We start from the raw sequence: 8,568 nt of genomic DNA on the forward strand, positions 1-8,568 counted from the left end.
CTGGTTTCCCCTTTGATTTCTTCATCAACCCATTTTTTTGTTTTGTGGCATGTTGGTTAGTCTCCATGTGTTTGTGCTTTTCCCATTTTTCTTCCTGTAGTTGTTTTCTAGTTTCATACCTTTGTGGTTGGAAAAAATGCTGGATGTAATTTTTATCCTCTTAAATTTGTTGACACTTTTTTGTGGCCTAGAGTGTGATCTACCCTGGAGAATGTTTCATGTGCACTTGAAAAGAATGTGCATTCTGCTGTTTGGGGATGGAATGTCCTATAGATATTTATGAAGTCTAACTGGTGTAAGGTGTCATTTAAGACCATTGTTTCCTTATTGATTTTTCTGTTTGGACAGAATGTCCATTGATGTGAGGTGCTAAAGTCTCCTACTATTATTGTATTTTCAATATCTCCCCTTATGTTTGTTAGTATTTGCATTATATAATTAGGTGCTCTTGTATTATGTGGATATATGTTAATGAGTGTTATATTCCCTTGTATTGATCCCTTTATCACTATATAATGCCCTTCTTTGTCTTTTGTTATAGACTTTGTTTTAAAATTTATTTTGTCTGAGTATTGCTACCCTACCTTCATGTCATTTCCATTTGCTTGAAATACACTTTTTCCATTCCCTCTCTCTCTGTCTGTGTGTTTTCAGCTCTGAAGTGTGTCTCTTGTAAAGAACATACAGATGAGTCTTTTTAAATCTAATCAGCCACTCTGTCTTTTTATTGGAGCATTTAGTCCATTGATATTTAAAGTGATTTTTGATATGTATGTACTTATCGCCATTTGTTACTTGTTTTCTGGTTGTTTTTGTAGTTCTTCTCTGTTCTTCTTTTCGTTTCTTCCCCCTTTGGTTTGGTTTTCTTTAGTGGTGTGGTTGTGTTACTTTCTCTCTAGTTTTATATATCTATTGTAGATTTTTGACTTGTGGTTACTGCAGGGTTCATATATGTTGACCTATAACTATATTTACTTGTTTTAAACTGGTAGTCATTTAAGTTCAAATGAATTCTAAAAGATCTACATTTTAAAAATCCCCCCACCCACATTTTGGTTTTGGTGTCATATTTTATATCTTCATGTTTAACTCTTTACTGTTTATTGTAATTATAGTTGATTTTACAATGTTTTTTCCTCTAATCTTTGTACTAGCTTATGTAAGTGATTGATCCTCAGCCTTTACTATATATTTGCCTTTACTAGCAGACGATGGAGCTGAACATGAGGGCTGTGACAAAGGAGAAGAGGGCCAGGTAGATGAGGCCCTCGACGCCATCGTAGCAGAAGCCTGTGAGGGCCTGCACGTAGTCCTGAGGGCAGGCGGGAATGGGGACGGGGACACAGACGCCGAGAGAGAGAGAGAGAGAGAGAGAGAGAGAGAGAGAGAGAGAGAGAGAGAGAGAGAGGGAGAGAGGGGGAGGGGGAGGGGGAGGGGGAGGGGGAGGAAGGAAGGTTTTTTTCCTTCCTTTTCTTTTTTGTTCATCTTGGGTGATTTCCACTACTCTGTCTTCTAGATTGCTGACTCATTCCTCTGTATCATCAAATCTATTGATTCCTTCTAGTGTATTCTTTATTTCAGTTATTGTATTCTTCAGCTCTGTTTAGTTCTTTTTTTTAATTTATTTTATTTTTGGCTGCATTGGGTCTTCATTTTTGCATGTGGGCTTTCTCTAGTTGCAGCGAGTAGGGGCTACTCTTCCTTGTGATGCGTGGGGTTTTCATTGTGGTGGCTTCTCTTGTTGTGGAGCGTGGGCTCTAGGTGCTCGGGCTTCAGTAGTTGTGGCTTACAGTCTCAGTAGTTGTGGCTCGCGAGCTCTAGAGCTCAGGCTCAGTAGTTGTGGTGCACGGGCTTAGTTGCTCCGCAGCATGTGGGATCTTCCCAGACCAGGGATCGAACCCATGTCCCCCACATTGCAAGGCGGATTCTTAACCACTGTGCCACCAGGGAAGCCCTGTTTGGGTCTTTATATTTTCTGACTCTTGTTGAAATTCTCATGGTGTTCATCCATTCTTCTCCCAAGTTCAGTGAACATCTTTCTGATCATTACCATGAATGCTTTCAGGTAGATTGCTTATCTCCCCTTCATTTAGTTCTTTTTTGGAGGTTAAGTCTTGTTCCTTCATTTGTAACACTTTATCTCCTCATTTTGCCCAATTCTCTGTGTTTATTTCTGTGTATTAGGTAAGTCAGTTACCATTCCCAATCTTGGAGAACTGGCCCTATGTAGGAGATGTTCTATGGGGCCCAGTAGGATGCTCCCCTCTGGTCACCAGAGCTGTATGCTCTAGGGGTGCCTCCTATGTGTGCGGCATGGGCACTCCCACTATAGCAGGACTGACTACTATGGGTGTGCCGGTAGGTGGGGTTGGCCCCTGGCCCAGTTGGCTACAAGGCCATGCCCTGTGTGGTGACTGTGGGCCCACTGGAGGGTGGGGTAGACTTCCACTCTGCTTGGCTGTGCAGCCTGGGGTGGGGCATGAGGCTGCTGCTGGCCTATTCCCATTGGTGGGCAGGGCCTTGTCCCCAGCGCTACTAGGCTAGAGGGAGGATTCCAAAATGGTGCTTACCAGTGCAGGTGTTATCATGGTAGAGTGAGCTCCAAAAATGGCTGTTGCCTGCATCTCTGTCCCCAGGGGGAGCCCAGTTGCCTTCTGCCTCTCTAGGCTGCTCTCCAATATCAGCAAGTGAGACCGACCCAGGTTCCTCTCAAGCTACTGCCTCTGTGCTGGGACTCAGAGTGTGTGAGGTTTTCCATTTGCCCTCTAATAGCCCTCTTGCTCTCCTGAACATAAGCCCCACTGGTTTTCAAAGCCAGATGTTCTGGGGTATTGTCTTCCCAGTGCAGGACCTCTGGGATTGGGAAGCTTGATGTGGGGCTTGGACCTCTTACTCCTTGGAGAGAATCTCTAAGATTGTGATATTCCTCCCGTTTGTGGGTTGCTGACCCGGGGGAGTGGGTCCTGACTATACTGCGTTTCTGCCCCTCCCATCCATCTCATTGTGGTTCCTTCCTTGTCTAGTTGTGGGAAATCTTTTCTGCTAATCTTCAGGTCATTCTCATAGATAGTGGCTCAGTAGGTACTTTTAATGTTGGTGTATTTGTGGGAAGAGGTGAGTTCAGGGTCTTCCTTCTCTACTCTCTTGGCCACCTCCCCCCATATACTTTTTTTTAAAACATCTTTATTGGAATATAATTGCTTTACAATGGTGTGTTAGTTTCTGCTGTATAACAAAGTGAATCAGCTATACATATACATATGTTCCCATATCTCTTCCCTCTTGTATCTCCCTCCCTCCCTCCCATCCTCCCTATCCCACCCCTCTAGGTGGTCACAGAGCACCGAGCTGATCTCCCTGTGCTATGCACCTGCTTCCCACTAGCTATCTATTTTACGTTTGGTAGTGTATATATGTCCATGCCACTCTCTCACTTTGTCCCAGCTTACCCTTCCCCCTCCCCGTGTCCTCAAGTCCATTCTCTAGTAGGTCTGTGTCTTTATTCCCATCCTGCCCCTAGGTTCTTCGTGACCTTTTTTTTTTTTCAGATTCCATATATATGTGTTAGCATACGGTATTTGTTTTTCTCTTTCTGACTTACTTCACTCTGTATGACAGACTCTAGGTCCATCCACCTCACTACAAATAACTCACTTTCGTTTCTTTTTATGGCTGAGTAATATTCCACTGTATATATGTGCCACATCTTTATCCATTCATCTGTTGATGGACACTTAGGTTGCTTCCATGTCCTGGCTATTGTAAACAGAGCTGCAATGAACATTGTGGTACATGACTCTTTTTGAATTATGGTTTTCTCAGGGTATATGCCCAGTAGTGGGATTGTTGGGTCGTATGGTAGTTCTATTTTTAGTTTTTTAAGGAACAACATTAAATGCACCAACATGCTAATTATAGGGGTCCCAGAAGAAGAAGAGAAAAATAAAGGGACTGAGAAAATATTTGAAGAGATGATAGTCGAAAACTTCCCTAATATGGGAAAGGAAATTGTTAATCAAGCCCAGGAAGCACAGAGAGTCCCATACAGGATAAATCCAAGGAGAAACACGCCAAGACACATATTAATCAAGCTATCAAAAATTAACTACAAAGAAAAAATATTAAAAGCAGCAAGGGAAAAATAACAAATAACACACAAGGGAATCCCCATAAGGTTAACAGCTGATCTTTCAGCAGAAACTCTGCAAGCCAGAAGGGAGTGGCAGGACATATTTAAAGTGATGAAAGGGAAAAACCTACAACCAAGATTACTCTACCCAGAAAGGATCTCATTCAGATTCGACGAAGAAATTAAAACCTTTACGGACAAGCAAAAGCTAAGAAAATTCAGCACCACCAAACCAGCTTTACAACAAATGCTAAAGGAACTTCTCTAGGCAGGAAACACAAGAGAAGGAAAAGACCTACAATAACAAACCCTCCTGTATACCTTTAAATCATCTCTAGATTACTTATAAAACCTCACACAATGTAAATGCTATATAAATAGTTGCCGGCATGTTGCTAATTCAACTTTTGCTTTTTGAAATTTTCTGAAAATTTTTTTCCAAGTATCTTTGATCCACGGTTAGTTGAATCTGCAGATGCAGAGGGCCGACTGTATATGTGAGTGTGTGTGTGTGTGTGTGTGTGTATGTGTATGTATACACACACGTGTGGGCCTCTACTTCCAGACTCTATTCTTTTGCATTGATCTACATCTATTCTTCACCCCTATACCTCACTGGCTTGATTACTTCAGCTTTATATAAGTTCTCAATTCAATAGTATGAGTCTCCAACTTTGTTCTTTTTCAAAATTGTTTTGGCTTTTCCAAGTACTTTTGTTTTTCCATATAAGTTTTAAAATCAGCTGGGCAGTTTCTACAATGCAGCCTGCTGGCATATCAATTAAGAATGCTTTGATGCTTTTGATCCATTTGGTAGAATTAATCTCGCAACAATGAGCCTTCTGATCTATAAACATGGTATCTCTCTCCATTTACTTAGAACTTTGATTTCTCTTTTCGATGTTGTGCCTATAGTTCCTGTCCCTTTCTAAGGTGCTGCCTGGGCTCTAAGGAGGCACTGGCACGCCTGCACCTCGTTTGTTCTCAGGCATCTCAACTTAAGCTTTTATTGGCCCCTTGTCACCCCTTCCTTGGAAGATGCTGCTGTCAGTCTTCCATCTCAGTGAATGGCATCTCCCCCTACTTAGTTGTTCAAGCTGGATAACTGGGCTTCACCACTGAGACCATCCTGATCCCATCTCCCCACAGCCAGAAACAACGCTGCCTCCAAAACACATTTTGAATCCATCCGCTTCTTTCCATCTACATTTTACCATCCTTGACTCAGACACCCCATTTCCCGCCTGGATTATGCAGTAGCTCCCTAATTTTTCTTACTTCTACTCTTGCTCCCTCCCTCTCATGCAAGTGTTCTCTACCCAGAACCAGACTGATGTTTTTATAATGTAAATCTGATCATCTTACTTCTCTGCTTAAAACCCAACAAGGGTGACTACTACCCTTACAATAAAACCCAAATCCCTTTTTATGGGCTTTGCCTACTGCTCTCATTCAACTTGTTTCATGACCTTCCTTGGGCCTTGCCAACACCAAGCTCTTTTTAACGTTGGGCGCTTTGTACATATCTTTTCCTGCCTGGAATGGTCTCCCCACAATCTTTGCCTAGAGAACTCCCACTCATGTTCAGGTTTTATTTTAAATGCCATCTTGCAAATCAAAACCACGATGAGATACCACCTTACGCCTGTCCAAATGACTGTCACCAAAAAGACAACAAATAACAAGTGTTAAAGATGTGGGGAAAAGGGAACACTTGTGCACTGTTGGTAGAAATGTAAATCGGTGCAGCCACTGTGGAAACATTATGGAGGTTCCCCCCAAAATTAAAAACCTGCCATATGATATAGGAATTTTTTACTTCTCGGTATTTACCCAAAGAAAATAAAAACATTAATTTGAAAAAATATACCCACCCCAATGTTCACTGCAGCATTATTTACAGTAGCCAAGATCCGGAAGCAACCTAAATGCTCATCAATAGATGAATGGAGGGCTTCCCTGGTGGCGCAGTGGTTGAGAGTCCGCCTGCCGATGCAGGGGACACGGGTTTGTGCCCCGGTGCGGGAAGATCCCACATGCCGCGGAGCGGCTGGGCCCGTGAGCCATGGCCGCTGAGCCTGTGCGTCCGGAGCCTGTGCTCCGCAACGGGAGAGGCCACAGCAGTGAGAGGCCCGCATACTGCAAAAAAAAAAAAAGATGAATGGATAAGGAAGATATGATATATATATATATATATATATATATATATATATACACAATGGAATATTACTCAGCCATTTCAAAAAAAATGAATATTTTCTATTTGTGACAAAATGGGTGGATCTAGATGGTATTATGCTAAGTGAAATAAGTCGGAGAAAGTCAAATACTGTATGCTCCCCTTTATATGGGGAATCTAAAAAAAAGAAAACAGATTCATAGATAGAGAACAAATGGGTGATTACCAGAAGGGGATGGTGGGGGCAAAATAGGTGAAGGGGATTAAGAGGTACAAACCTACAGTTATAAAATAAGTCATGGGATGTAATACACGGCATAAGGAATAGGTTCAATAATATCGTAATAACTTTGGAGACAGATGGTTACTAGACTTAATCATGGTGATCATTTCATAATGTATGCAAATGTCTAATCACTATGCAGTACACCTGGCATTACCATAATATTGTTCCTCAACTGTATTTCATTTTTTGTTCCTTAAAATTTACCACCTTAACCATTTTTATGTGTATTTTGCCGCAATAAAAAAATTGGGGAGAAAAAAGTCATCTCAGAGAGGCCTACTCCTCAGAGCACCCTGATCTTTTTCTTTTAAAGTCTGTAATGTCTGTTTATTTATTTTTATCCAAATAGCTTTCTGACCCACTTCATGGATGCTGAAATGAAGCTGTTTGAGGGCCCAGTTATGGAAATTCCAGGTGTCACTGCTCCCCCACCCCCACCAGGGTTTGAGTGGAACCTGAGGGTGAGAGCTCCCGCCCATGGCTGGGCCAGCAGACCTAGCGTCCTGTGCTTTTTGTGTCCCCGTGCTGGCGAGGGAGGCAAGAGGCTCTCCTGGCCCCTCAACTCTGGCCCCTTCCAGCCCCCAGCACATCCTGCCCAGCCCTTCCTTCTGCGTCCTGCTGGCGGAGCCCTCAGACACCCCTGGGACCGATTTCTTCTCCCTAGGCCCCAGGTGCCTCCGTTCACCATTAAGGTCAGCCCCAGCTGGTGGGCGCCCCGACTGGGGGCGAGGCCGTGACGTTGCCCCATCTCTGCAGCCAACCCAGCAAGGGGGTGAGGCTCCCCAGACGCACAGGCGACCCGAGGTCACACACCCGGCGGGTGGTCGTCGTGATGCCTAGGGCCCCGCACTCCGTGTGGGCGCGCATCACGACTGGGCAGTGGCAGCCGAGAGTCCTAAGCCTAGAAAAGCCGACCGTCGCGGGCTACCGTGGGAGCAGGCGCTGGTCTGCGGAGGCCGGGCAGGGGCGCAGATGGGGAGCTTCAGGCCACGTGGACAGGCGGTGGGACCCGGGTGGGGCAGAGGGCTCCGGCGGGCTGGGAGTGGGGACTGTGTCAGGGTGGGGCCAGGGGGCGAGCCCGAGGGTGGGTGCGGGCTGGACGGCAGAAGGAGGGCTCCGGGGCCGCAGAGGGGCAGAAGACTGGGGTGGGCGCGTTCGCAGGGACCCCCTGCTGGACGCGCTGTGGGGTGGGGAGGAGAAGCAGCTGACTGGGGCTGGGGGTAGTCACGGGGAGGGAGGGTCATGAGGCTGGTCTGGGGAGTGTTGAGCTCGGTCCGGGCTCCGGGGTGGGCTCCTGGGCCAGCTGCAGTGGGACCCTTTAGAGCGGGTGGGGGGCGGGTTGGTGGCGCCACGCCTCTCCTCCTCCCCACTAAAAACATCTCTGCCTCCCAGCTGCGTGACCTTGGGCTCTGTTAAATGGGCTTATAACACGCCGAAGTGGTAGGTGTTTTCAAAGTAGTAAATAAGATACTTCGTGCCAAGCTGCTTAGTACTTGGTCCTGGTTTACAATCTCCACACTCCCCTCAGGCCTTACCTCCCCTTATGTGAGGAGCAAAGTGAGTCTCTTAGAGACTAGGTAAACCACTTGGGGGTCCCACAGCAGGGGAGTGGCCCCTGGGATTCCAAGCCAGGTCAGCTCAGAGCACAAGGCTTTTGAGGGATTCTGGCTGAGGGCGTGTCCTGGATGCCTCGTGGAGGTGCTGGGGCTGGTTCAGTCCTGTCCCCTTGGGCCAGTTCTCTCCCTCTTGGGCTTCAGTTTCCCCATGTGTTGAATGAAGGAATAGCAGAGCATGGTCTCCACGACTGGGTTCTGAGGGGGGGCCTGGATGCTGCTCTGGGGGGCCGTGTGCAGCCACACCTCCAGGTGCAGGGCCACAACTTGGCTCTCTCAGCTGGTCCCTTCACTGCTGCTGGTTCTGGCACTTGGGACTGGGCAGTGGGGGTCAGGCCAGCTGCGGAGACTTCCTGGGTCC

The 8,568-nt window shown here is 46.0% G+C and overlaps 1 long non-coding RNA gene across 8 annotated transcripts in view; it reads left to right on the top strand.

The window, feature by feature from the left end:
* The window catches only part of LOC125961538 (uncharacterized), a 49,851-nt gene that overhangs the window by 25,743 nt on the left and 15,540 nt on the right, over positions 1 to 8,568 (top strand). The gene's annotated exons all lie outside the window — the stretch shown is intronic.

Source organism: Orcinus orca, chromosome 16 (assembly GCF_937001465.1).
Source record: "Orcinus orca chromosome 16, mOrcOrc1.1, whole genome shotgun sequence".
NCBI lineage: Eukaryota > Metazoa > Chordata > Mammalia > Artiodactyla > Delphinidae > Orcinus > Orcinus orca.